Genomic DNA, 26,545 nt, shown 5'->3' with positions numbered 1-26,545 from the left:
CAAAAATAGTAATAGTGGTAATTTTAAAAGTTTCTTGTAATGAGATGTATATAAATTGTGCTAGGCCAAAACTTTGCTTGAGCCAATGTTAAGTAAACTCATTAACAAAAATTGTTGTAAAGTTGTCTTCCAGTTGTTTTCCTTGTAATATTTTGGATGGAAAATATTTACTTATATCATATTAAATGAAAAAGAGTCTGAGATAAAGCTAGAATTTCTGGTGTGCAAGATTTGACAATAATATCACCTGAGAGACTGTGTAACAAGCACTAAAGCGGTTTCCTCTGTGCCTCAGGTAGCAATGAAGAATCATCCCAGAAAATAAAATACTATGTACCTAACCTAGACATTATCATGCTCTCATTAGTTTCCAATCTAGATTGCATAGTTAAGTAGTCCTTCCAAAAGTATTTAAGTACACTTCATGTGTTTAAGTCTTTCAACTGAAAAGACACACCCATACACTCACACACACATGCATGCACACACACACACACACACTCCACTCCCGTAACCTGAAAACTCTCTCAAATACTGCCCCTTATGGCCACATTTACCATTGTCAATATCTTATCAGAATTACATCTTATTTTCTCTTCATCTCAGTACAATCTGAATTCTGCCCCATACTGTAATCAGAATAATTTTTACCAAGTTTTTTGTTTACTACTCCAAGAAAAGATTTTAGTGCTCATTTGATTTCTCAATATTTGGAATTGCTGACCACTTCCTCTTGCTAAAACACTTGACTATTATGATGACATATTCTATTGCATTATTCCATCTATCCAGTTATTTATTACTTATTATTTCTATATCTCAGGTCTGTATTTTAAATCCTGAAGCACTTCAGAGTTTTTCCCTTCTTGTACTGTTAAAATTTTTACCATATGTTGATCACTTCCAAATTAACATCCCTAGAATAGATATCTTCTTCTCTCCAAATTAATGTGTCTAATTGCTTATTATGAAATTGCAATTAAAGTCTCATAGGCACCTCACAGTAAACATTTTCTGAATATCATCCTTTAAAAAGTAAGTCTCTTCCGCCTTTTAAATTGCCTGTCTCAAAGCAGTATAAAGGCACAAGCTCAAACCATGGATGTCATATTTTCATTTTGCCCTTCATTAGCCCCACACATTTAGTCTTTCCCTGGTCCTCTATTAAAATCCCACCCTCTTAACATTCCCTAGGTTGTTTCTGTACTTTCTCTTTCTCTATGACATTTTCTACCATCTAATATATCAAATACTTTACTTATTTATCTTATACATTGTTTTCTCTTTCAAGAAGATAAGCTCAATGAGCTCAGGGATATTTTTCTGCCTTGTTGATAGCTAAAACAGTATCTGCACATAGGAAATGCTCTACATATAGGAAATTCTTGTTAGCGCTGTCTCTAGGTTTGCTTTTATTGACAGTTTTAATCACTTGATTATCAGATACTCTTCCTTCTTCAAGTGTGTGATAACTTTTTATTGAATAGTGAACATTATAGACAAATATTGTAGAAGCACTACATTATGTTGTCTTATTCTAAAGAAGGTTGAGTTTTATTATAGCAAGCAGTTAAATTACTAAAAGTTTACCTTATCTTGTTAAGTCTTGGTTTTAGGCTTTGTTAGGGTGGCCCATTCTAGTTTTTACTCTTAAGACATAGCACTTACTTGCACAGTGTGGCCTTTCTGGGATCTAATTAGTTGCCTATGTGTTTCATCGAGGTCTCTCCATTCCAGATGGGCTTGCACTCCAACATCTTTCCTGCACAGGGCAGTCTTCTTAGCCCTCAGCCTCTCAGAAGATACCCTCTTCCAAACCTTCTGAAATCTCTTCTTGTGCTTGCATAGTCCAGGAGTCAGCCAAATACCTAAGATGAATTTTCACTTAGATTTCTGTTTATTTGGATTTTTTCTCTGCAGCTTCCTATTTTTGATGCTCTCGTCCCAAATCTCAGCCAACTTAGTAGTCACATGCTATATCCTACATCTTGATCTCTATATCCTTCATTTGGCAAAACTGATGCTCTCTACTGGGGTCTATCTCCCTACACTATGGCCTGAAAAATGCTCTGTGAGAGAAACTTTGTGTGAATCTGTAGCTTACCTTATATGTTTCCTTTTTGCAAGGATTGTAGCTCAGCACTGAGCTGCTACCCAGTGCCTACAAATAGTGTTTTAAATAGTTGGTCCAGACCTCATAGTTATTTACAGTGGGAGCGTATGTCCAATACCAGCTACCACATAATGACCAGAAACAGAAATCCAACACTTTTTTTTTTTTTTTGAGACGGCATCTCCCTCTGTCACAAAGGCTGGAGTGCAGTGGTGCAAATCTTCCTGGATTCAAGCGATTCTCTTCCCTCAGCCTCCAGAGTAGCTGGGACTATAAGCGCCCGCTACCACGCCCGGCTAATTTTTGTGATTTTAGTAGAGGTGGGGTTTCACCATATTGACCAGGCTGGTCTCAAACTCCTGACCTTGTGATCCACCCTCCTCAGCCTCCCAAAGTGCTGGGATTACAGGTGTGAGCCACCACTCCCGGCCCCAACACATATTTTTGAATGAACCAATGATCAAATCCTATTGATTCTGTCTCCTTAATATTTCCCGAATCTGTCTTCTTTTCTCTTTCCCTATTGCCTCTACTTTGCCTCTACATTATCCCTTCTAGCCTATCTAATTGCTACAGTGCTCTGACTGATCACCTTGTCTCCAGCTCTGCTCTACTCCATAACATTTGCCACACCCTTGCATTTTTTGTTTGTTCTTAAATGTTAATATTGTATGTTACCCTTCTTATGAAAACCCTCCAGTGTCTCCTCATTGTCCTCAGGATGAAACCCAAACTCCTTGTGTACCTCTAAATCCTCACCTCTTCATACTGCTATGTCCTTTCCTCTCCTGCTCAATACATATGGTGAGTTATTTTCAGTTCCTGGACAAGCATGATTCTCTCACACCTCCAGGCTCTTGCATGAGCTGCTTATCCTGCCTGAAATAATCCTATATTCCAAATAACCCCAGTTGTCATCTGCTCAGATACCATGTCTTCTGCAGAGTCTGTGTTGATCTCCCCAGTTGGATTAGGTCTCCACTTGTGTTCATCTTGCACTCTGCTCATTCCCCAGTCATCATCTGTGTCACACAGTTCTATAATTATCTATTTACTTTTCAGTACTCCCATTAGACCATAAGCTTCTTGGGGCAAGCCCCATGTGTTATTCATTGTTTTATTCCTATTTACTAGATGACTGAATAAATATTTCTTGAATTAATGCATGTTAATGTTAGCAACTTGCCTGACAAGAATATATTCCTTCTCAATTATATATCTGCATTTCATGCAGTAAATAAATACATAGATAAACCTCCCTCCAAGAATAATAAAATGGTAGAAGCCAAGGGACACATAATAATATGACAGTAAAATGATATAAAAGAATGAAAAGATTTGATTATCTGTGTCAGGTATCTGTATATATTACAACCTCAATATTTTGGTTTTGTGTTATACGTGCAAACTAAACACAATTTTAAGAAATTTTTTAGGTCATACTGTAACTGCTAAAAGGTCTACAATTATGCTGATGCCTAGTATCTTAAGATAATTGCAAGTGAGAAAGGAGAATACAGAACTAGCTCATTCGCTTCATTTTGTAGATTAAGAGCTGAGTTTGAAGGGAATCAAGCATCTTGTCCAAGTTCTTACAGTTAGTTGAATGGTAGCACTATACCCCAGGCTCCCTGGGCTCCTTCAATTTTCTTCAACTTATTATGTTCTGTATGAAAGGAACATTGACCACCACCACCACCACTTACTGAAGTCCTAGTATGTGTCAAAGGAAACAACTCCCTGACCACCACACATTCATTTCTTACTTTAGGATGCAATGAGGCTATAAGAAAAGTAACCACAGACACATTAGAGGAACTGAAGATTGGGTGGGGTCAGAAAGAAGGGCCTTCCAAGAAGTGTCAAGAACTATGATAACATGACCACTGTGGTATCAATGTATAGTTCATTTATAATATAATAATAAATAATATGGATATTGAATCCTGAACTCCCTAACAAGTGGCCTAGACAGTTTTTTATTTTGTTTCTATTGGATTTTAATGGGTAATACATGTGGCAGTCAAAGATCTGTGTTTAAGTGTAACTTGGAAGAAGACTATTATTGACTTCTATCAAGTGGTGATATTGAAAGCCACAAGATGATAAAAGTATCTAACTCCTGTTTTCTGAACCTATTCAACAAGTGCTTTTCAGTGGCATTAAATACTTTCTGGAACTAGGTGGGGTATATTAAAAATAAATAAGTGAACGAGTTTTTGTTTTGTTTTTAATAAATGGCTAAAACTAAATATTTGTATTGACACAGTCTGGGAATCAGTTATACTTCAATAGCATTTCTTATTGTGATTCAGAGATCTAAATACTAAAAGATTTATCTACTAGAAAATGTCCCATGTCATGGAGTTAATATTTTTTTTGAAGTTTTGACTGATAAGCTGAATTATTATACATACCACCTTCTAATTCTGCTGCACCCAGTGGAGCTGAAAATATTTACAAGGGTATCCTTATTTTTTTCTCCAACATACCTATAAGCAGCATTAAATTATTCTACACTTTATAAGCAAGGAAAGTTTGGTATTTGAGGTTCACACTCCTCTAGCATCACAAAACCATTTGGCACCAGCCTCAGGAAAGTAAAAGAATCTTAAATTAGGCTCATAAAATTGACCTGGTTCTAAAGAAAGACAGCCACTTGATAGTAAAGGTACTACGAGCACAGGGCTCTGCTTATGAACAGTAACATTTATTGACTGCTTCTGATGTGCAGGCACTATGCTAATCACAAGTATTAACTCATTTGGTCATTAAACCCATTTTATAGATGAGGAAACTGAGGCACAGAGAGTTTAGTAGCTTCCTTGAGATTTACAGCAAGCAAGCAGTAAGCTAAAAGCCAGGAAGCCTGTCTCCAGAACCTTGCTTTTACCCTGGTCTTCTTCTCTACATATCCCACCTTTCTATTTCACTCTTCAAATGTTGCCTTACTGAGTGATCAAGCTCTTCCTCAATTCCCATTTGACCTTTGCCTCCTCACCAAGAGCCAAAAACAGCTGAAAATGTTTACTTTTATTAAGATAAGTTTACTTAGGGTAGCAAGGACTCTAAAACTCAAGGCTAGCAATTAAGCAAGTGGAGATTCCACATAAAATGTTTATTTGTCCCAAGAGAGTCATTACAGCTCTCCTAGCTTAAGAAAGTGATACAGTATATGCTTTTGAAGGTTCCACATAACCCACATTTCAGCTGCCCCAGCTGGTATTCACCAGAGAATTCCCTGCATCTAAGGCCTTGTGCTTATGTTTTAAAATGTACTAATGGATATTAACATTATGATAATGCCAAAAATCAAATTCCAAAGGCTTATCCCAGATACATGGCTTTCATCAGCTACACAAACCTCAGGGGAGATTTTATCAACTGCTGATCAAAGGAAGCAGCAGGAGCTGATACAAGCACAAGACAGGGCATGTGGAGTGTCCTCCACTCAAGTACACCCCAGAGCAGAGCGTCTCCAGGAGTTGAGACAGCACATCAGCAACTCAATTGTAGTATTCAAATGAATGGAGTTCTCTTTAAGGGCAAGTCTCTGAATAGAAAGTTTAAAATCTGATCCTGATTTAACATGACTCATGACTATGCCCTCACCTGGATGTATATTGCTGTAAGAGATACCTTACCCATATGAGGGTCATGTCAACTTGCTTCCAAACATAAATGAAGTGAAGCACAAAATCATGTGACTCCTCAAGTGTGCTTAGCTCTGCACAGATAAAACTGCTTTATTTGGAATCACGGAAAAAGAAGAGGGAAGGGCATCTGCAGACCATGCAGCTTATTAAACAAATTTGTTTCCCGAGTCAAGTACTTGAGGTACTCTCAGTTCTAATTAATGTCTCTTGCAAATGCAGCCTCATAACTAACGTTCATTCTTCTAATCATAGCCATATGTTCCTTCCATCATTTTAATGATATAAATGGAAATTATTGGTGTTTATCATTGAATATTTCTATTTAAAAAAACATTTTTTCAGGCTGATGCTTTATGCTAAGATCAGTGGGTGAGAAAATCCCTCTCTGGAAATATTTTCTCACTTCCTGTAGTCCATAAGTGAGGCCTTATTTATGGTTTTTAAATATCACATTAAGAATTTTGCCTGCATTAGATCCATGCTACTAAAATGGCAGAACTCTTCACATAAAAAACAGAGATAAACTGAAAAGGGGATAGCTGAGTCCAATATACAGCCTGTAGGTTGAAGTATAATCATTACATCTCACTTAAGGCAAGAGAGGTTGATAGTTTACAATAAGCTTCAAGAAAATCACTTGCTTATTTCCAGAAGCCAATAGCTTAAATCAAATTCCTTTACCTTCTCTAAATATGCCACATATGTTTTCATTTTAAGAAGTACTTTTTATGTATGTGACTGTAGTAAAAAGATATGTACAGATATACAAGATTTCAGAGCTGGAAGGGACCCTAATGATCACCCAGTCAGGTGGTCCATAACCCTCACTGTGTATCCTAAACAACTGATGAGCTTGCAGACTGGTTCTTCACCAGAGAAATTATAATTCAATTGCTCTGAGGTGGACCCGGTGGAGCCAGATATACCGTTTTGCAAAAGTACTCCTGGTTATTCTAATATGTGGTCAAGCTTGAGAAGCACAAATCTTGTTTATTCATCTCTTTTGGAGCCAATGATATTAAATGATTTATTCAATGTCCATAGACAGTTATTTTTGACAGGGGGGAGACTATGAGCTCAGGCTCAAAACCCTCACACCTGTGCATTTTCTTTTATAGTTTACTAATACCTCTTTAATCCATGCTTTTAAAAATAAAGTTAATTTAGCAATAGAAATATCTTTTAAAACAAGACAAAATAAAACCTAGAACTATTCTTCTATTCCCTTTTCAAGGGTCTGTCCCCATCTTTTATTTTTTGTCATTGTAATCTCTCCAAAGTGCCAGCTGTGTGTTAGAAGGTATCACTGTATAACTCCAGGATTAAAGTAAAAATATTAGTAAACCATTCCAGAATCGCCAACAGTGCAAAACACAAAAGAAAGACTCCTATTTACCCTTGTATTAAAATATAACAATAGCAGCCAAATCATCATTCCGTGGCAGGAACTGTACTCAAGTGTTGGATCCAGACCATCTCACTGCATCTCAGCAAAAACTCTGTGAGGTCATATATTACTACCATCTCAGTTATACAGATAAGAAAGCCAAGGCACCAAAATCTATTTCCCCAAATAAATTCCCCCAATTTAGGTAACTTTGCATGGCTAGGAACTGGTAGTCAGTTTAGTCTTTTTTTTTTTTTAAGTTTAATCTTAAAATCACAAGATGAAACTGTCCTTCAAAAGCAGCATTTTACCTTTACTCATAATAAACTAATATTTACAAAGTATTTTATACTCCTTTCTCATCTGATCTCATTTAAGTATTACAAGATTTATTACCATAATCATTTTGTTAAAGAGAAACTAAGGCTTAGGGAATACTCAATGTCCTCCCAGGTAGTAAGTGGCTAAACCCAAATCAGAGTTTTTGTTATGATTCTATATGTAGTACTGCACTCCAGCCACCATACAGCTTTAAATCTGAAGATTGTTTTCCTGGCTCTGATGAGTATTTCATATGGTCAGTTCTGCTAGAAAAACAGTATAAAACTTACTTCAAAGAGCCAAAAAACAAATTCCTTGCTGTTCAGATTAAACTGTTGATTGCGCTGAAATTCACGGGTACACTAAGAAACAAAATAAACTGTGTCAAATCTCCCCAAAGATTTTGTTGTGCATTCTTTTATTTTTATTCACATAATCTGTGTTTACTGAGCTGCAGTAAAGGATGCATGGGCTATTTTTACTCATAGAAAGGCTATAACACCAGCCAAGCAGAAGGACCCATCCATGATCAGAATGCAATGGCCTTCATTATCTTCCAACTCACTCCTAAATGACTCACTGAGAGCTGCCAGATGGTGTTTTCTCTCACCCCTTGCCTTGCATTTATTTAATTATTTTAACATAGTTTTTGTTCTGCTGCCATGATGCCTAATAGGCAGATATATTTGGGAGTTAGTTTCTTCTTCTAATATTGACCAGTGCATTTAGAAAATTTCTTAGACTCTTTAATAATAACACTTATTGGGTACGTACAATATACCAGATGCTAAGCCAATGGATTTGTATATATTCCTCATTTAATCATCCAACAACTCACAAATGAGGAGGCTGAAGTTTAGGGAGGTTAATACATGTACCCTGGGCTAAACAGCTGGTCAAAGACGTAGAGTCAGATAATTGGAACTAAGCCCCCAATCTTAATGTAAGACTTATGTGGTAGAAGTTATAAGCACTAACAATTTGGGGAAATAAGGAAACATAATAAAATGATAAAGAAACCCAAAAAGCTAATATTCATCTATGTGGAAACCTATCAGGTAGGTGACTAAGTCATCAAGAAAATGAAAAGATGTGTGGTAGACCTGGAGATGTGCTGCCCTCATCCCCTGTGCAGCTGCAGGGAGTGCTGTCAGGAGGCAGCCTCTAACATGGGGCTCCTTTGGGATCTGCTTTAGTGCAGGGAGCCACCTTGTTTGCAGTCTCACCCTGTCTGAGGCAGCCTGCACAAAAGCCCAGCCATCCTGACTCATCAGCAATATTCTCTCTAGAGACACCTACTGGGTTGGCCAAGGCTTTGCCAGGTCTGCTTCACAGTGTGAGAACTTTCTCCATCCTATCTTGCTTTCAACCCTACTATTCCAGATATTCATTCCTTTTAAACCTTCTTCATCCAAAGGTCTGAGGAACCAGAGCTGTAACAATACTTCAAAGTTTTTGACAAAGAATAAAAATTATTTTATTGCTAGTTTAGGAATTTTTGAGTCTCAAGAATCTTTACATGTAAACATACCAAATAATAATTTTTATGGTAGTCTCAAGACATAGAGTTCCCCCAGATTGGGGTAGGGGCTTGGGGTGTGAAGGTAGTAAGAGGCAGGTACCTACTTAACTCTTCTTCAGACTGAACTGATCAGGTAATTCAGAACCACATCTGGTTTTGACAACATGTTCATGATATATCCCCCAAATGGAAACCTATATAAACTTACCTTATCCTCCTGGGTCTATAGTGTTCCTAGTTGCTGGTTCCATATTATTATTCTAGGCAGTCTGACGTATGTACCTATGACATCAGTTCCATATCAGGATATTTCTACAAAATTACTTCCAAGACAGTTTTCAGATATAAAGAGATTATCCTCAATATGCTTCAACAACAATCAAACACTATGCTATGTATGGTATCAATATTCTAAATAGAAAGCATTGACTGACACATGATATAGAATTATCAGAATCAGTCTCTATTCCCAGTCACTATTCCACCCTCAGAGGGTAGCCTCCTTTAACATCATGCCTGTTCTTAGTACCATTTTACTCTCCATTACTGTCAACTTTGTTTTATTAAGGAGGTCATGGTAATTAAGCCATTTCAAGAGAATTCTCATTTTTAAGGAAAGGGAAACTTGGAACCCAAGAAAACTTTCTAGACTCCAGACAACAAAGCAATCATAGGGAATTAAAAGGCATATGGCTCATATCTGGGGACAAAGAAGTTTTTGGCACTGTGGCCAGGCTTGTAGAGGGAATGCATGTTAAAGGAAGAGGTGAGAGGAAGCAGAAGACTTTCCCTCTCCCTCTTTCTAGATCTACTTCACCAGGAACAATGATAAGATGGCATGCCACCCTGTGTTTGATAACAGTTTCAGATATAAAAACATGGTCTTCATTTCTTGTCAATGAAAACTACATGGGTATTTTTGAGGTATTACTTGGGTATTAACTCAGAAAATTCATAGATATAGGATTCTAGAGAATTAGATAACTTACGCATAATACAAATAAGCAAGTTACACAGGTAATAGCTAATCTAGCAAACATGATAAAGAATCAGTGATAGATACCAAAAAGGGAGAAGAGAATAAAAATATTTGGCTGTAACTTTACAAAAATCACTCATTATTTTAATTATGCATATTTTTAAAAACTAGTCACAAATCATGGATATGGATATTGACCAAGTCATAAACTTTGAGCAAATAAACAAATACACATATTTGAAACTGACATGATCTGTTTCTCTTAAATGTAAAAATTTTACAAATTACTTGTAAATTATTCCAATTTTCTTTCAGTTTTTAATTCTGAACTAGTTTTTGCATACTTCTTACTCTACTGTCAACTCATTTACATTAAAATTAATCTAGAAGTCTACTATTAAGCAACTCCTAGATAAAATGGGTTACTCAAATGCGTATGTTTTAACGAATAGTTGCATGTTGCTTGATACTTTTGTTCAAAGAAAATGTCACCAAAATCTTGTTTTGGATGTAGGTGCTTCTATTCAAGGACAGAAGCTGCAAAGGGGCTTTCTGCAGCACCAGGTGAGAATCTCCTAGGAATTAGGGATGATATTCGTGCTTGGGACCTGACCCCAACAAGGAGTCCAGAGCTCTCCATTCATGCTGCCTCATCTCCTGAGGCTGATTCACAAGGGAGGGTGACAGCCGCTTTAGCTGCTCTTGTCACCACAAGGCACTGACCAGCCTTTGGCTCATATAACAGTGGAACACGTTTTGGAGTTTCTCACTTCCTCTGTGCCTGGAGTAGATAATGTTGCAAAGACTAAAATTTACAAACTCAAATCTATCTTGTAAAATAAGAGTAGGAAAGCCATGCAAACAGATTAAGACTTAATACTTTCAATAAAGAATAGTCATTGGAATCACCATTTTTATATACCATATTTGAATCATTTAACACTTTTCTCAGGGTGGTTGAATTCATCAGGAAAAATATATAGAGATATATTTATAGCTACATTCATGTGTTACTTTGATTTTACTTAGATTGTTTAAATTCTCCCCAAAACTTGCACAACTCTAATAATTAAAAGTTATTAGAGTGAGGGCTGATCTCAAGGTAAAAAGATAAAATTATAGCTAACTCACTCTCCGAATGACTTGACTTTAAAAAGCTAGTTAAAGATTAAATAATAATAATAAAACTTACATTTGAGGGCCATTCTTCACTGTTTTATAGATCCCTAGCCATGCATTCTCCCAGAGCTAACATAAAACTGCCAATCAAAACATGTTGAGTTCCTACCCTATGCCCTCAACTGTATTAGCACTCTGTTGACTGTAGAATCATCCACAGGAGAGGTCACTCCCATCAACTGGGTGCATGATTCAGGGCAACTGCCTTGGAATGCTTTTTTAAATTTTATTTTAATTTTTATTTTTTGAGACAGGGTCTCACTCTGTTGCCTAGGCTGGAATACAGTGGCATGATCATGGCTCACCGCAGCCTTCATCTGCTGAGTTTAGCAATCCTCCCACCTCAGCCACCTGAGTAGCTGGGACTACAGGTGTGTGCCACCATGCAGGCTAATTTTTAAAATTTTTTGTAGAGATGAGGTCTCATTATGTTGCCCACACTGATCTGAAACTCCTGAGCCCAAGGGATCCTCTTGTCTCGGCTTGCCAAAGTGCTGGGATTACAGGCATGAGCCACCGCACCCAGCCTTGGAATGCTTTTTAACTGAGCTGGGTTTAGCCCCTCTTAGCTTTGGTCTTCTCAAGTGTAAAATGGGGATAACTAATTTCTTTTTTAGGGCGATGGAAAAAATAAATAAGACACTATATGTAAGGTGCCAGGCACAAGGCTTGGTATTTATAAATGGTGAATGCTCATATTAGTTAGTAATTGTGGTTGCAATAGTAATTTATGTATGTTGTATGCATAATGTATGTAGTAGCAGTGGTTATTCCATGTAGAAGCTAGCTGGGCGGGGGGGGAGCAGGAAAAGCATGTTACAATAGCCACAGCTTCCCTAGTATCCCTGGATCTCTGTCAATAAAGTGGGTAGCTGCATTGTGTAGCTGCTTCTCCTGGCTTAATTTCTATAAATGTGTGAGAAAAGAACTCGTAAGAGGGAGAAATATCTTCTGTCCACACCCCAGGTCACAGGCATAATCAGAGAATATAATCATTTCCTAATTTCAGAATCCAAGGTATATACCTATACCTAAATTTTTCCATCATTGGTTATTTCTTGCAGGACAAATAAGAATTTGGTCCCTCACATATTTCACCCAACACGTCATCCACTTACAATGTACCAGACACTACATATGGTGGGGAGAGTTGAGTTGTGTTCACTTTTTTCCCTTAAGAAGCTAGTGTCCAAAAGAAAGATAGTCATGTAAACAATAAGAGATCATGAAAAGAGAACAGAAATCTAAAACCCAAGAGGAAAACTGAGCAGCACAGAGCAGTTCAGAAATCTAGCGGACCTCATAGTGAATAGGCTGGAGCCAAATGCTTCTACCATTGCCTGTGTTTCCATTTGTGTTCATTCCTTAAATTTTGCTTTTTAAGGCATACTTTATAAAAGGAAAATGTGGCGCATTGGTATCACTTTTGGTTGTATGATGTATCGTCATGCTATAATTTTAACAAAGGTGCTATGCTAGCCATAGGGAAGGAGAATATTCATTCCTTACTCATTGCTAGATTCATGGCTGAGGCACCAATAAAAAAAGACAGATTAATAAGAGAAAAGCGTACTCATTTATTTAATGTAAGCTTTATGTGACACAGTAGCCTTTATAAGGAAACAAAGATTCAAAAAAACAGGTAACCTAGTGTATTTTTATGCTTAGATCTGATGGAGAGATGGATAGATATGGAGAAGTATGATTGGAGAAAGAGGGTATGATCTAATAATAATAAACTGGGGGGGATTTAGCAAGCCCTTCTTGTTCTGATTCTTCTCTGTGCCCCTGTGCCTTCAAAGACAAAGATGTTCCTTTCCTCTGGGTTTAGGAACGGCACCTTTCTTTTTTTTTTTTTTTTTTAATTCAACAAATATTTATTGACCTTTTTCTTCATACTGCAATATTTAGCTATCTATTTTCTTTTTTTTTTATTATACTTTAAGTTTTAGGGTACATGTGCACATTGTGCAGGTTAGTTATATATGTACACATGTGCCATGCTGGTGCGCTGCACCCACTAAGGAACGGCACCTTTCAAATGAAGGTCTCATGACCTGCTTCAAAAAAGAAGGGTAGGAGAAAGCCAAAGAGTGATCTTCTTAGGTTTTATTACATGCTTCAGGTGAGAAGGGTGAGAAGAAGGTGAGAGTGGCCTTCCTGTTTCTGCTGTTTTCTCAAATGCCAAGGTGCCATATTTTGGGTAACATGTCCTGAATCCCATTACCACTCTAATCAATTCTAATATTTGATAGTAGAGTACAGAGAATAAATTCCAATTGTTTTATTGAGGCAGAGATATAATTATGAAGTATATACCAACACACATTTCCTAAGTTTATTTGAATATACAGTTGACCCTTGAACAATGCAGGGGTAAGGGGCACTGATCCCTCCCTGTGCAGCAAAAAATCCATGTACAACTTTTGACTCCCCCAAAACTTAACTACTAATAGCCTACTGTTGACCACGAGCCTTACAAATAACATAAAAAGTTGATTAACACACAAATTATATGCTCTATTATGCACTATATTCTGATAATAAAGTATGCTAGAGAAAAAAATATTAAGAAAATTGTACGGAAGAGAAAATGTACCTACTATTCTTTAAGTGGAAGCAGATCATCATAAAGGTCTTCATTCTCATCATCTTCACGTTGAGTAGGCTGAGGAGGAAGAGGAAGAGAAGGGGTTGGTCTTGCTGTCTCAATGGTGGCAAAGGCAGAAGAGGTGAGAAGGTGGAAAAGGAGGCAGGAAAGGTAGTTATACTTGGTGCATCTTTTATTGAAAAAAAAATCCATGTATAAATGGACCTGTGCAGTTCAAGCACATGCTATTCAAGGGTCAACTGTAATGAGGATTGATGTATACAGGTTGAGTATCTCTTTTCTGAAATGCTTGGGATCAATGCGGGATTTTGAATATTTTCAAATTTTGGAATATTTGCATATATATAATGAGATATCTTGGGGGATGGGAACTAAGGTTAAACAAAAAATTAATTTACATTTTCTATACGTCTTATACATGTAGTCTGAAGGTAGTCTTATAAAATATTTCTAATAATTTTGTTCATGAAACAGAGTTTTGGCTGAGCTTCAACTGCAGTTCATCAAAGGAGATCAGGTGTGAAATTTTCTACTTGTGGCATGACATCAGCACTCAAAAAGTTTTGGGATTTGGAGCATTTTAGATTTTGGATTTTCAGATTAGGGATAATCAGTTTGTATTATAAATCCAAAACATAGATTTTTAAACAAAAATTCAGTGAGAAAGTTTGGAAAAGTTGTTGATGGGAGAAATAAATTTTATCTAAACTTTACTTCTCTGGCAAAAGTAGAGCCTCCTGGAAAACACAGCTGCCATTAACCCCCGTATGGGGGAGCTTTTAGGCAAGAAGGAGACTGCCTATTGTCATCAGGATGAAAATGTCCAATAGAACCTTCCACAGCTATTGCAACTCTAAATTTCCCCACCCACTTTGTTAAACTGATATATAAATCCTTCTATTTAGGGATTTATTTAACTACTGGGTCTATTGTCAATTAATTCACAGGTCCCATCACTCAAGCCTAAATTGGTAGAGAAAGAATTTTTCCTACCAACACTGTTCATTCTGTGGCATGAAATGAAGGAAAATAAAATTTCCCCTTCATTTCCATAGGCGAGATTCCACAGGTCTGAAAATATAGACTTTAAAGTATATTTTTAATATTTACATTCGTTTGCTGTGATTTCTTTTTCAGGATTTATGGGATTAGCAAATTTGTTATAGAATTGGATACAACTCGTTTATTTTAGGACCATATCAGTATGTCCTTCTACTATATCTTGTTAATTATGCAAGATATTAAATAATAGAATTTTTGCTTAATACAAATATGTTTGTGATTAACATAATATTTTTGGTATGTCTGAAATAAAATTTCAAATGTGTTGAACTGAGTAAAAGCTGTTTTACAGAATGACAGACATCTTAGTCAAGGTTAAGCATATCTAGAAACAAAGCATGAATATCAAAAGGGTAACGTGTGATCTTAGTTTCGTGTACTCATATTTTAAGAATTATATATAAATTGTGGTACTCACCACACCCAGAACAGTGATATGTTTCCATAGTAACTGTTGATCTACTTATAACAAAACAAGGGTGGTGAGGAAGGAGAAAAACAAAGAAAACAAAGTTAAAAACAGAAGTAATTAGCCCTGAATATATAATGACCACAAGAGAAACAGTTTGGTAGAGCATGTTGAGAGGGAATTTTAAGTCAGGAAAATATTAGGAATTTGTGATATTTTTGAAGACAAGAGTTATGTTTTCTGTTTCTTTTAAATCTTTCTGTAGTCTGAAAAAAAGCCTCACACATAAGGGGCAATCAATAATTAAATGAGAGAAAGACAGCGAAGGAGAAAAAGAGAAAGTAAAGAACAGAGGAAAGGAGGAAAAAACTGAAAAATGAAAACATTCAAGAAAACAAACATCTCTCCACCATCAGATCAATAGGCATGAAAATAATAGAACAAATACCAATGATCAGTTTTCAAAAATAATGATCAACTGTGAATGCTAAAGGGAGAAAATGTCCCTTTTTAAAACCTATCATTGTAGGTGTTCACAAATGCCACTCAAGTCACTCTCAACTCTGGTTGCCACCTTAATAAGAAAGGCTCAGCCCGAAGGTGAATTATTTTCATAAGTTTGAGCTTAATTCATTCAGCCAGTTTGAATTTTGAGAACAGAAAAACATGTTTCCTTCCCCAGTGGCATTTTTATACTCATATAAGTAAAAAGTAACTATCCCGTCAGCAACTCAAGTAATAAAAGAAAAGCATGAATTTGAAGATTAATGCACTTAAACACACATGGATATTTTACAGCATGTTTGTAGGTATTTTGGTTTTCTAAATGTAACCTTTGACATTTAACTTTTATACATTATTTTCTAAGCTTAACTATCTTTAAACTTTCAATAACAATTAAAAACTAAATTGACCATATTACTAAGGTTAATTTACTTGTGTTGCAGATTAAAACAAAAAATTATTCTGGCTGTACTTACAAAGCAGTTTGCCTATGTAAACTTCAAGGCTTTATAAGAAGATCATCTGGTGATAAGTTTGGAATTACTCTGTTGACTGAATAGAAACTATGTGCTTCTGAGACTTGGCTGTGCACACAAATCACCTGAGATCGTTAAGATGCAGATTTTTATTTAATAAGTCTGAAGTAAGGCCTAAGGTTCTGATTTTGGACATCCAGCTGATGTGAAACAGACCACATTTTGAGTATCAAAGCTTTAGAGAACTATAATCTTTTGTTAAATATTTTCTATTTTCTTTTCCCTTTCGATTTGTGATTGATTCTTTTACAATCTTAACTTGTAGAAAAGTGAAGAGTTCTAGCCCTTTATGTTGCGTAGTACATAAAAAGAACTGCACACATGGACTCTCCTTAGAAATTTGTAAGAATTGCTTCCCCTAAAAAGTTTGATTGTTTTCCTACTTGTCTTTGGTAATAATGAAGATCGCTGATCCTTTGGAGTTCAATTGTTGGGACAAATTTTGCTGCATTTACAAAAATGTGCTGATGTAAAAGTCTAAAAAGTAGCACAGATTCAAAAGACATCTCCAGACCTGAGTAGCAATAACATTTTTGGCGACACACAAAGGAACAGGAAACTGTAATGAGTTTCTTTTAGCCCAAAAAGCAACCACAAACTATATTTCATACTGTTATTGGAACAACAGAATCAACATCCTCCATATGGGCCAGCAAAAAAGACACCTTTAAAATGCTGTTGGAAGCCATAAATTGAAAAATGGGGCAGGTTAAAGGTGTAATGATACAAGCAAGACACAAACAGGAAGCCAGCAAATCTTAAGGGAGATCTTCCATGGCCTCAACTCTATTAAAATATACACATGGAAGTAGTTTTTCATGATTTTTTATTTCTGGTTTTAAATTTATTCAAGTGAAGAGCAGGAAAATCCACCTCAACAGTTCCCTGAAACTGTGCAGTTGAGTTCTTTTATTACAACCTTGGCTCATTAAAAAATTGTAAAACTCAGGGTATGTTTGCCCCTGTGATTAAAGTCAGAAAATATTGGTATATGGTCCTTCTACTCTTTCAGACAGGCAGAGAATATGAGTCAAAATTTGTAGCTTCTTTTTCTCTGTATATATGTCCACAAGTTTTTAGTACAATCTTAGGTAGATATCCAGGTAATTCAATCTATCTTATTTATCCTGTTAATGTCAGAGTTTTTTGATAAGCTATAGATGGTCAATGAGCAGAATACTTCATAGAAGAGAGTAGAATATAAGTACATTTATTTCATTTTATACTTAGTTTTTTTTCATTTTCATGAGGTAAAGTTAACATATAGATATGACAGCAACAAAAAATACACTTTTAAAAAATAGTTGGATTTTTAGCCAGTTCTACTACAAATATATTGACTACCTGATTTTAGCTTTGTTAAAAGCTAGTGTGGATAATAAAATGCTGCTACTGACCAATCATGCATTATTCTTAATCTGTCTCTTATACATGTCCTTTAAAATGGAGGGGAAAAGATGGTACATGATTAACTATATCTACTAATGTGAGTCAAAAACAAGTCAGGAACAAAAACTATCCAAAAAAATCAAGAAAGCAATCACATTTACAATAGCATTAAAAAATGCTTAGGAATAAATTTAACCACAATGGTGAAAGATCCCTACGCTAAAAACTATAAAGCACTGATGAAAGAAATGGAAGAGATATAAATAATTGGAAAGAGAGCCCATGTTCATGGATTAGAAGAATTAATAAGGCTAAAATGTCCAGAGGAGCCAAAGCGATCTACAGATTCAATGCAATCTCTAACAAAACTCCAATTGCATTTTTTACAGAAATAGAAAAATCAATCCTAGAATTCATATGAAGTCACAAAGGACCTCAAATAGACAAACAATCTTGAGCAAAAGAATGAAGTTGGAAGCATTACACTACCTGATTTCAAAATATTACAAAACTATAGTAGTGAAAATAGCATGGTACTGTCATAAAAACAGACACATAGACCAATTGAACAAAATAGAGAGCCGAGAAATAAACTTATACCAACATAGCCAAAGAATCTCCAACAAGAATACCAAGAATACACAATGGGGAAATGGCAGTCTTTTCAAGAAATGGTGCAGGGAAAACTGGATCTCCATATGCAGAAGAATAAAAGTAGACTCTTATCTCATATCATATATAAAAATCAAAATAGATTAAAGACTTAACCCTAAGATGTGAAACTCTAAAATGAGGAAAACAGGGAGAAAGTTTCAGGATATTGGACTGGGCAATAATTATTTTGGATATAACCCCAAAGTGCAAGCAATAAAGGCAAAAACAGACAAATAAGATTGTATCACACTACAAAGCTTTGCACAGCAAAGGAAACAATCAACAGAGGGAAGAGACCAACCTACATAATGGGAGAAAATATTTGCAAGCCATGTATCTGAGAAAGGGTTAATGTCTAAAATATATAAGGAACTCAACTTGATAGCAAGAAAACAATTCAATTAAAAAATAGACAAAAGACTTGAATAAACATTTCTCACAAAAACACATACAAATGGCCAACAGATATATGAAAAAAATGCTCAATATCACTAATTTCTTTTTTGCAAAGAAAAACAAAGCCAAAATGAGATATCACCTCACACCTGTTAGAATGGCTATGATCAAAAAGACACACAACACAATAGACACTGGTGATGACGCAGTAAAGACAATCCTCATATACTGTTGGTGGGAATGTAAATTAGCACAGCTGTTATGGAAAACAGTATGGAGGTTCCTCAAAAAACTAAAAATAGAACTACCATATGATCCAGCAATCCCACGTCTGGGTATATATCTAAAGGAATTGAAATCAACATGTCAAAGACATACTTGCACTCCCATGTTCATTGCAGCATTACTCACAATAGCCAAGATAGAGAATAAACCTAAGTGTTAGTTAAACTGATGAGTGGATAAAGAAAATGTGGTATGTATATTCAGTGTCATACTACACAGCCTTAAGAAAGACAAAAATCCTGTCATTAATGACAACATGGAGGAACCTGGAGGACAATATGCTAGGTGAAATAAGCCAGGCACAGAAAGACAAATACTATATAATCTCACTTATATGTGGATTCTAAAAAAGTCAAACTCACAGAAGCAAGGGCGAGAATGGTAATTGGAGGTGGGGATGTTGGCCAAAGGGTATAAAGTTTCAGTTAGATAGGATCGATAAATTCTGGAGATCTAATGTACCGCATGATGACTATACTTAATAACATATTGTATACCTGAAAGTTGCTAAAAGAGTAGATCTGGCTGGGCACGGTGGCTCACACCTGTAATCCCAGTACTTTGGGAGGCCAAGACAGGCGGATCACCTAAGGTCAGGAGTTGGAGACCAGCCTGGCCAACATGATGAAACCCCATCTAAACTAAAAGTACAAAAATTAGCCAGGCATGTTGGCATGTGCCTGTAGTCCCAGCTATTCCAGAAGCTGAGGCAGGAGAATCACTGGAACCCAGGAGGTGGAGGTTGCAGTGAGCCAAGGTGGCGCCACTGCACTCCAGCCTGGGAGACAGAGAGAGACTCCGTCTTGAAAAATAAAATCAAACAAAAAAAAAGAGAGAGAGATCTTAAATTATCTCATCACCAGAAAATGGTAAGTGAGGTGAAGGATATGTTAACTGGCTTGATTTAATCATTTCACAAGGTATGCCTGTATCAAAGCATCACATTGTATGCTGTAAATATATATAATTTTTAAAAAGCAAATTACATAGTGTTTTGGGTGTTTAACCATTTGCAAAAACATCAGTTCATGTACACTGGACTTCCAAATTTTCTAAATTATTATATATTTTAAAATGTAATTTGATCGAATCGGCTAAAAAGTTTCAAAATACCATCAAGAATATAGTATATGCATTTATGAACAGGATGCAATGACTTAAAACATTAAAGTGACACAAACATTCACATAACATTTATTAAGCAACTCCCCAAAGCCTAGAACTTTAAAGGAATCAAAATCCCCTTTTAATGTCAGAAGGTAGATTAATTTTTTAAAATTTTCCATGAAACTAAGGGTAAAAACAAAAATCCCTAATTTATAAGGTTGCATAACCTCCAGTTTCAAGCACTGACTACTAAGAAAACTTGGAGGAATGAATTTCTTCTACATTCCCAGAATTTTCCTTTCTTTTCTAGACAGGGTCTCACTCTGTTTCCCAGGCTGGATTGCAATGATGCTATCATAGCTCACTGCAGCCTTGATCTCCTGGGCTCAAGCCTCAGTTTTTTGCCTCAGTCGCCTCAGTAGCTGGGACTACAGATGTATACCACCATGCCCCACTGTATTTCCAATATTATAAGTACTCATGCCCTTATGAGAAAATAGTATCTTAAGCAGAAAGGCATTTTGCTAAACTCAAAATGGAACTAAAATTTTAACATCTGACAGCAGAATTTCTTACACAGTTCAACATTTTCAATTTTGCATAAATATTTGTACTTATGAGTACAAAAATCTGACCCACATCATGATATATTCTCAAGATTCCGATAGCAACTCACATAGTTTTAGTTATAATATAAATGAGAAAAATGTATGCTAAATTTTATGCCTTGTATGCATGTAATGAATCAATTTTTCAAGGATTACTATCAGGCTTAAGTGATATAAATAAAGAACAAAATAAAGTTCCTGGTACACAGTAAGGTCTTCATCTCACCAACAAGTAATCATGGCTATATGAAACTGCCCTTTCAGTTACCTCACATAGCATTGGCTCCTCTGCAGGGTAAGACTACCCTTTCTCTAATGCAGATATTGCATCCAGAAGGCCATGGGCCATATTCAGTTGAAAGATACGTGTGGCCTGAAGAGTATGTTTTGTTTGGTTTGGGTTATACAATATGATATTTTGAAGAACTTTCCAATTTGGTATTCTAAGACTATGTTTTGGTTTGCTTTGGTATTTTGCAATTTGGTATTTGGTATTTAGATGGAGCCTAAGCTGGCCACCCCACCCCATTTCTTATTCTTCCCAATTGTTTAATGACCCATCTAACCCACTCATTTTTGTCACCTGTCTGATCTCTGCACCAAGCCCTGCACTATTAGCAAATCTCAATGGGAAACTCTCAAGTAAAATAGCTTCCACTGTGACATCTTCACATGAAAGAAAAATGTTCCTTTTCCTTACACCATGATTGGTATGTATCCTTTCATTTTATATGACAGCAAGCCAATATTTGAAATGTTAGGGAATACTCAGCACAAACCAGCCTTGGCAGCATCTCAGCAACTCCTGTGACTCTGAGCATCCTGGAAAACTGTCTGCTGATCTGTATGCTGCTCAGCTTTGGATTTCAGTCTGCTTTGCAACATTATCTTGCTCTATTGAATGAAAATGTGAAGTCTTCCTTTTTTCCTACCCCGCTATTCTCTCAAACCCTCAGACAATGGAATTTTCCATTAGAAAAAGAGAATATAGCACTTGGAGGGGAAAAATCAGCTTTTTGTTCTCCTTCTTCTGTCCACTATAATACAAAGCTTTGCTCCTCCTCTCGGGAGAACGTAAGGCTGGCTGGCAGTCAGTTTGACAGAAGGAGAGCAGTGCAGCGGAAAATTGGATAACAGGATAAAAATCTATGGGGCCACAGGAATCCCATCAAAACTGGCTCCTCCTGTCAAAACCCAAACAAGTGACAAGGACAAATATAGAAAGTTATTTATATTTAAATATTTCTAATGATATCATAATTATACTTCTGTCTCTGTTAGGCAGCCATTTTCCTGTGAGCCACAGCTCTGAAAACCAGATATTGTATGTTGGAGAAAATCTACATAAGAATCAGACAGCTTCAATTCAGACATCTGGGAAAATTCTACCAACTCCTCAAATAGCTATTTCTGAAGGACAGAGCATAACAATTTGTTTTTTCAAAGACTTTTTTTAGAGTGCAATAGCCAAATTCAATAAATATGGGTTATTCCCAACTCTTTGGGCATGGGAAAACCAAACTCTCTAGAAGGTATGTAATAAATTAATTTTACTTAAAATTAAATTTGATATTTTGAAAAATGTCCTATTTTATTTTATTACAATGCATCATATTGTGTCATTGGGTAGGTCAATTTTCTGACTAAACTTTAGAGTAAGTTCAATAAACTGACATTTAAATTGTCAAAAGATATACATTTTCTCATTTTCAAACTTGGAAAATGGGTTTAATATAGATATTCTATATACATTAAAATTAATTTTATTATTAAAACCAGACATTTCGGAATACTTCTTTGAGAGAATACAAGTGATATCAAAGAATTTAGCACCACAATGGAAGACAAAAGTGAACAAATATATAGACTATATAGGATCTACTGTATATTACACTTCTACAAAACTTTAGTCATAATTCCTAAGGACTTATTGGTCGTCTTTATTAAACATAGTCTTCCTCTTTCATAGAGGGATAGCTATGCATATACATATACACACATCAGACCTGTGCAACAGAAAGCAAAGCAGAGGACTGTCAGCATGCAGATTCATTAATTTATATTGAAAACAATGTATTTATTGCCCTTAATATTCAAGACAATGTGTCAAATGCTGGCAGTAAAGGCTAATATTAAGGGATACTTCAGTCACAATAATACGTCATCTAAACATCTGAGAGTGCTCTATACAGAGATTGGAGCAACTGAGGATCCTCCATTCTATGGGTCATTTTCAGTTGAAATATCTCTGATGTGTAATCAATGCTTCCAATTATCTGAACCCATTTTCCAGAAAAAATTTAATTTCCTACTGCTGCCAACTCTCTCCTTCTACTTAGCTCTAACAAACAGATTTCCTCATTTTTGCTCCTATGTGCCATCGTCATTTCTGCCTTCTCTTGTTTATGTTCTTCCTAAACCTAAAGTGGTCTTGATCTTTTTCCTCTTTCACCTAAAGTCCCATCCTCTAAAGTCCAGCTAAAGTATCACTTCCCTTTGAAGCCTTTTGACAAATCCAATGGTTGTTTACCTTGTATAAGGCAATGTTTTTGGTGCTTAATGTATATGACCATATTTAATTGCCACAATTCCATTAAGAGTGGTAGGATCCCATTTTAAAGATATGAAAAGATCAGAGAAGTAAATAGTCTCAAGTAACACAGCTAAAATGTAGCAGAAACCATATTCAAGCCCCATCTGTCTGACTCAAAGGCCTATGTCCCTAACTGTTCTGTTATTTTGCTCCCTCTTCTAAGATCTTTTTTCTCTAAACTCATGTTCTAAATGGTACCATATGGTGTAGGGTTTAATTGTTCTTTGGTTCATATATTTCTATTCTGGGTTCTTCAGTTAGATAATAAATGTGTAAAAGTTTACTTATCTCCACCCCAGCCTAGTACCAGGCATTTAATCTGTTAATGGACCGAATCTAGCAAATCTACAAGAGTTTAACAAATAAAAGGGAAGCTGTATTTCTCAGATTATTGCTGTTTGTCATTGATTTGGGTAATTTATAGTTCTAGTAGCCCTTTGGGACTATTTGCACTCTAGTGCACTGTAAAATGTGAAGTCACAAAAGAACATCTTAACCTGTATTCAGTAAGTCTTTTACTAAGACTTTGTGAATACCATTTTACCAGGTACATGGGGGAAAATACTAAAGATGTCTAAAACATAAACTCTGCTCTCAAGAAACTTGTGATCTTGTTGTAGAGAGGTTTCATATATATTAAATTATTTATGTGTTATAAAGTATAGGGTCAAGCCAGGCATGGTGGCTCATGCCTGTTATACCAGCACTATGGGAGGCTGAGGTGGGTCGATCATTTAGGTCAGGAGTTCGAGACCAGCATGACCAATATGGTGAAACACCAGCTCTACTAAAAAAAATACAAAAACATTAGCCAGATGTGGTGGCATGGGCCTGTAATCCCAGCTACTTGGGAAGCTGAGGCAGAATCGCTTGAACCCAGAAGGCAGAGGTTGCAGTGAGCTGAGGTTGCACCACGGCACTCCAGCCCGGGTGACAGAGTGAGACTCTGTCTCAAAAAAAGAAAAGTATATGGTCCATGTAAGTACATATACTATGTATTATATATGTATATGAGTTAATATCTAAAACATGGGTTTATACATAAAATACACTTTCGTGCAGTGCCTAGCACACAGTAAGAGCTCAATGAATATGTACATATCCAAGAGATCTAATGTATGGCATGATGACCATAGTTAATAATATTGCATTGTACACCAGGTATTTGCTAAGATCATAGATTTTAGGTCCTCTTATCACAAAAATAGTAATTATGTGAGGAAATTGATATGTTAATTTGCTTGACCATAGTAATCATTTCATTATATATATCAAAACATGCTGTATACCTTAAATACACACAATAAAAATATATCCATCCAGTCATACCAAATGGAGGCTACTGAGCATTATTTAATCTGCCATTACTCAGGATTTTTAGGGATCTATTACTATGGTTATCATTTATTATCAGACATCACTTAATAAATATTTATTGTTTCTATTCTGTGCTTCCCAGAATGTATAGTCTAGCAAAGTCAGTGTTGAGAAAGGAGTATATAAAATATAAGAAATTAAACTTTTTATTAAGGGGCTATATTAGTTCATTTTTTGTTGCTTATAACAGAATACCTGAAATTTACAAAGAAAAGGAATTTACATTTTACAGTTATGGAGATTGAGAAGTCCAAAGTCAAGGGGGCCACATCTGGTGAAGAATCTTCTTGCTGATGAGGACTCTGCAAAGTCCTGAAATGGCACAGGACATCACGTGGCCAGGAGGCAAAGTGTGCTAACATTAGTCCATGAATGGATTAATCTATTCATGAGGCCTGAGTCTTCATGGTCCAATTACTTCTTAAAAACTCCCACCTCTCATTACTGCAACATTGGGGATTAAGTTTAAACATGAGTTTTGGAGGGGACAAATATTCAAACTATAGCAGAAGTCCTCTACTGCAAAATGCTTTGCAGATGAAGTCTCTCATATGAGCTCACTTTCTCCAATATCATTTTTTTGTTTGCTCCTTAAAAGTTCAGCAGAAAAAGGATAATTTTTGTACATCTAGTTTGGATAGACTCTGGCTATGATTTTATTTTACTGTTAACCAAAATGTATAAGTGCTCTCTCTCATGTTTATTTTTAATATATGAATTTGGATAAATTAGCCTGGGGTTAGGTAAATTAAATGGGAAAATATCCCTGATAGAGCTAGCATCAAAAACAATATGTGGTTCTTTGATTCTGTGACTTATTTAATGGATCACAATCAAGTACCAGCTAAAGGCTGGTAATTTAAATTATAAGCAGAGGGGTTCAAAGCTATGGCTAATTCATTACTCACACATCTCTAGTTGAAGTAGTAATTTAAAGTCATGTGTGTCCCATTAATTGTAATCTTGTTTCCAAATGACAAGATAAATATCTCAAGGAACATAATATATTATGGTCATAGGTCAACCCAAATGAATGTCTAAAATAGATTAGCACTAAGTGCATGCAATATGTCATGTTTATAAATTTTAAAAAGGATAAATTGTATTAACATTTAGCAGATTGTTCATTACACATCATCAATGTTTAGCTTTAAATGCATTAATAGTCTATTCAGTTACATTATTCTTTGAAAATACCACAGAGATGCTACAAAATCCATGACTGAAAATCTAATAATTGAGAAAAAAATAGAACAAGATAATTGTGCCCCTTCCCACCAAGATTTCGTTGCTTTGTTTTGCGTAAATGTGAAATAGATGTATTTTGGCCCTGAAGTGATTCAAACAAGGGCAACGTTAAAATTATCAAAATGAGAAAATTGCCAAAATGCCAGGTCCCTGCCAATCTCTACTTGTATCTCATTTTAATTTAAGCCTCTGCATCAGCTTAGAATGGGTCAGCACTTCATCCACAGTCTTAGAAAACAAAATTGTCACCTAAAACCACATAGCAAAGTAAGTGGAGAATCAGGATGCAGGTTGTTAATTGAGAGTTGGTTTTCTGATTTAGGCTGAAATTAAACTGTTGTGATTTCACATGGATGAACCAGTTTTCCTACCTATAAGCCCTAAAGATCACACGTGAAGTATGACTCTCATCATGTCTACATGTCATTATGCGCTGCTATTAAATATTTTCCTCCTTAGAATGATCTGAGGAGGAAAATATTTTATAGCACCACATTCTAAGGAGGGAAGCAAGAGGAAGACTCAAAATATATAAAGGGAATTCAAAATACTTGTAAATATAACACAGATTCTTGACTCCTGAAGAATCTGTTACTCAAAGTATTTTCT

General features: G+C 35.8%; 1 long non-coding RNA gene across 1 annotated transcript in view; it reads right to left on the bottom strand.

Moving 5' to 3' along the window:
- Nucleotides 1-1,677: 1,677 nt before the first annotated feature.
- LOC109025902 (uncharacterized) overlaps nt 1,678-26,545 on the bottom strand; it is a 126,151-nt gene continuing 101,283 nt past the window's right edge. The window contains exons 3-4 of the long non-coding RNA XR_010129508.1: nt 13,761-13,825; nt 1,678-1,868 (exon numbers count right to left, since the gene is read on the bottom strand). This is a non-coding gene — a long non-coding RNA (uncharacterized lncRNA). The remainder of the gene's footprint in view (nt 1,869-13,760; nt 13,826-26,545) is intronic.

This window comes from Gorilla gorilla, chromosome 11 (genome assembly GCF_029281585.2).
Source record: "Gorilla gorilla gorilla isolate KB3781 chromosome 11, NHGRI_mGorGor1-v2.1_pri, whole genome shotgun sequence".
Taxonomy (NCBI): Eukaryota; Metazoa; Chordata; class Mammalia; order Primates; family Hominidae; genus Gorilla; species Gorilla gorilla.
Note: the sequence above shows the minus strand (reverse complement) of the source record. Positions and strands in the feature narration are given on the sequence as shown.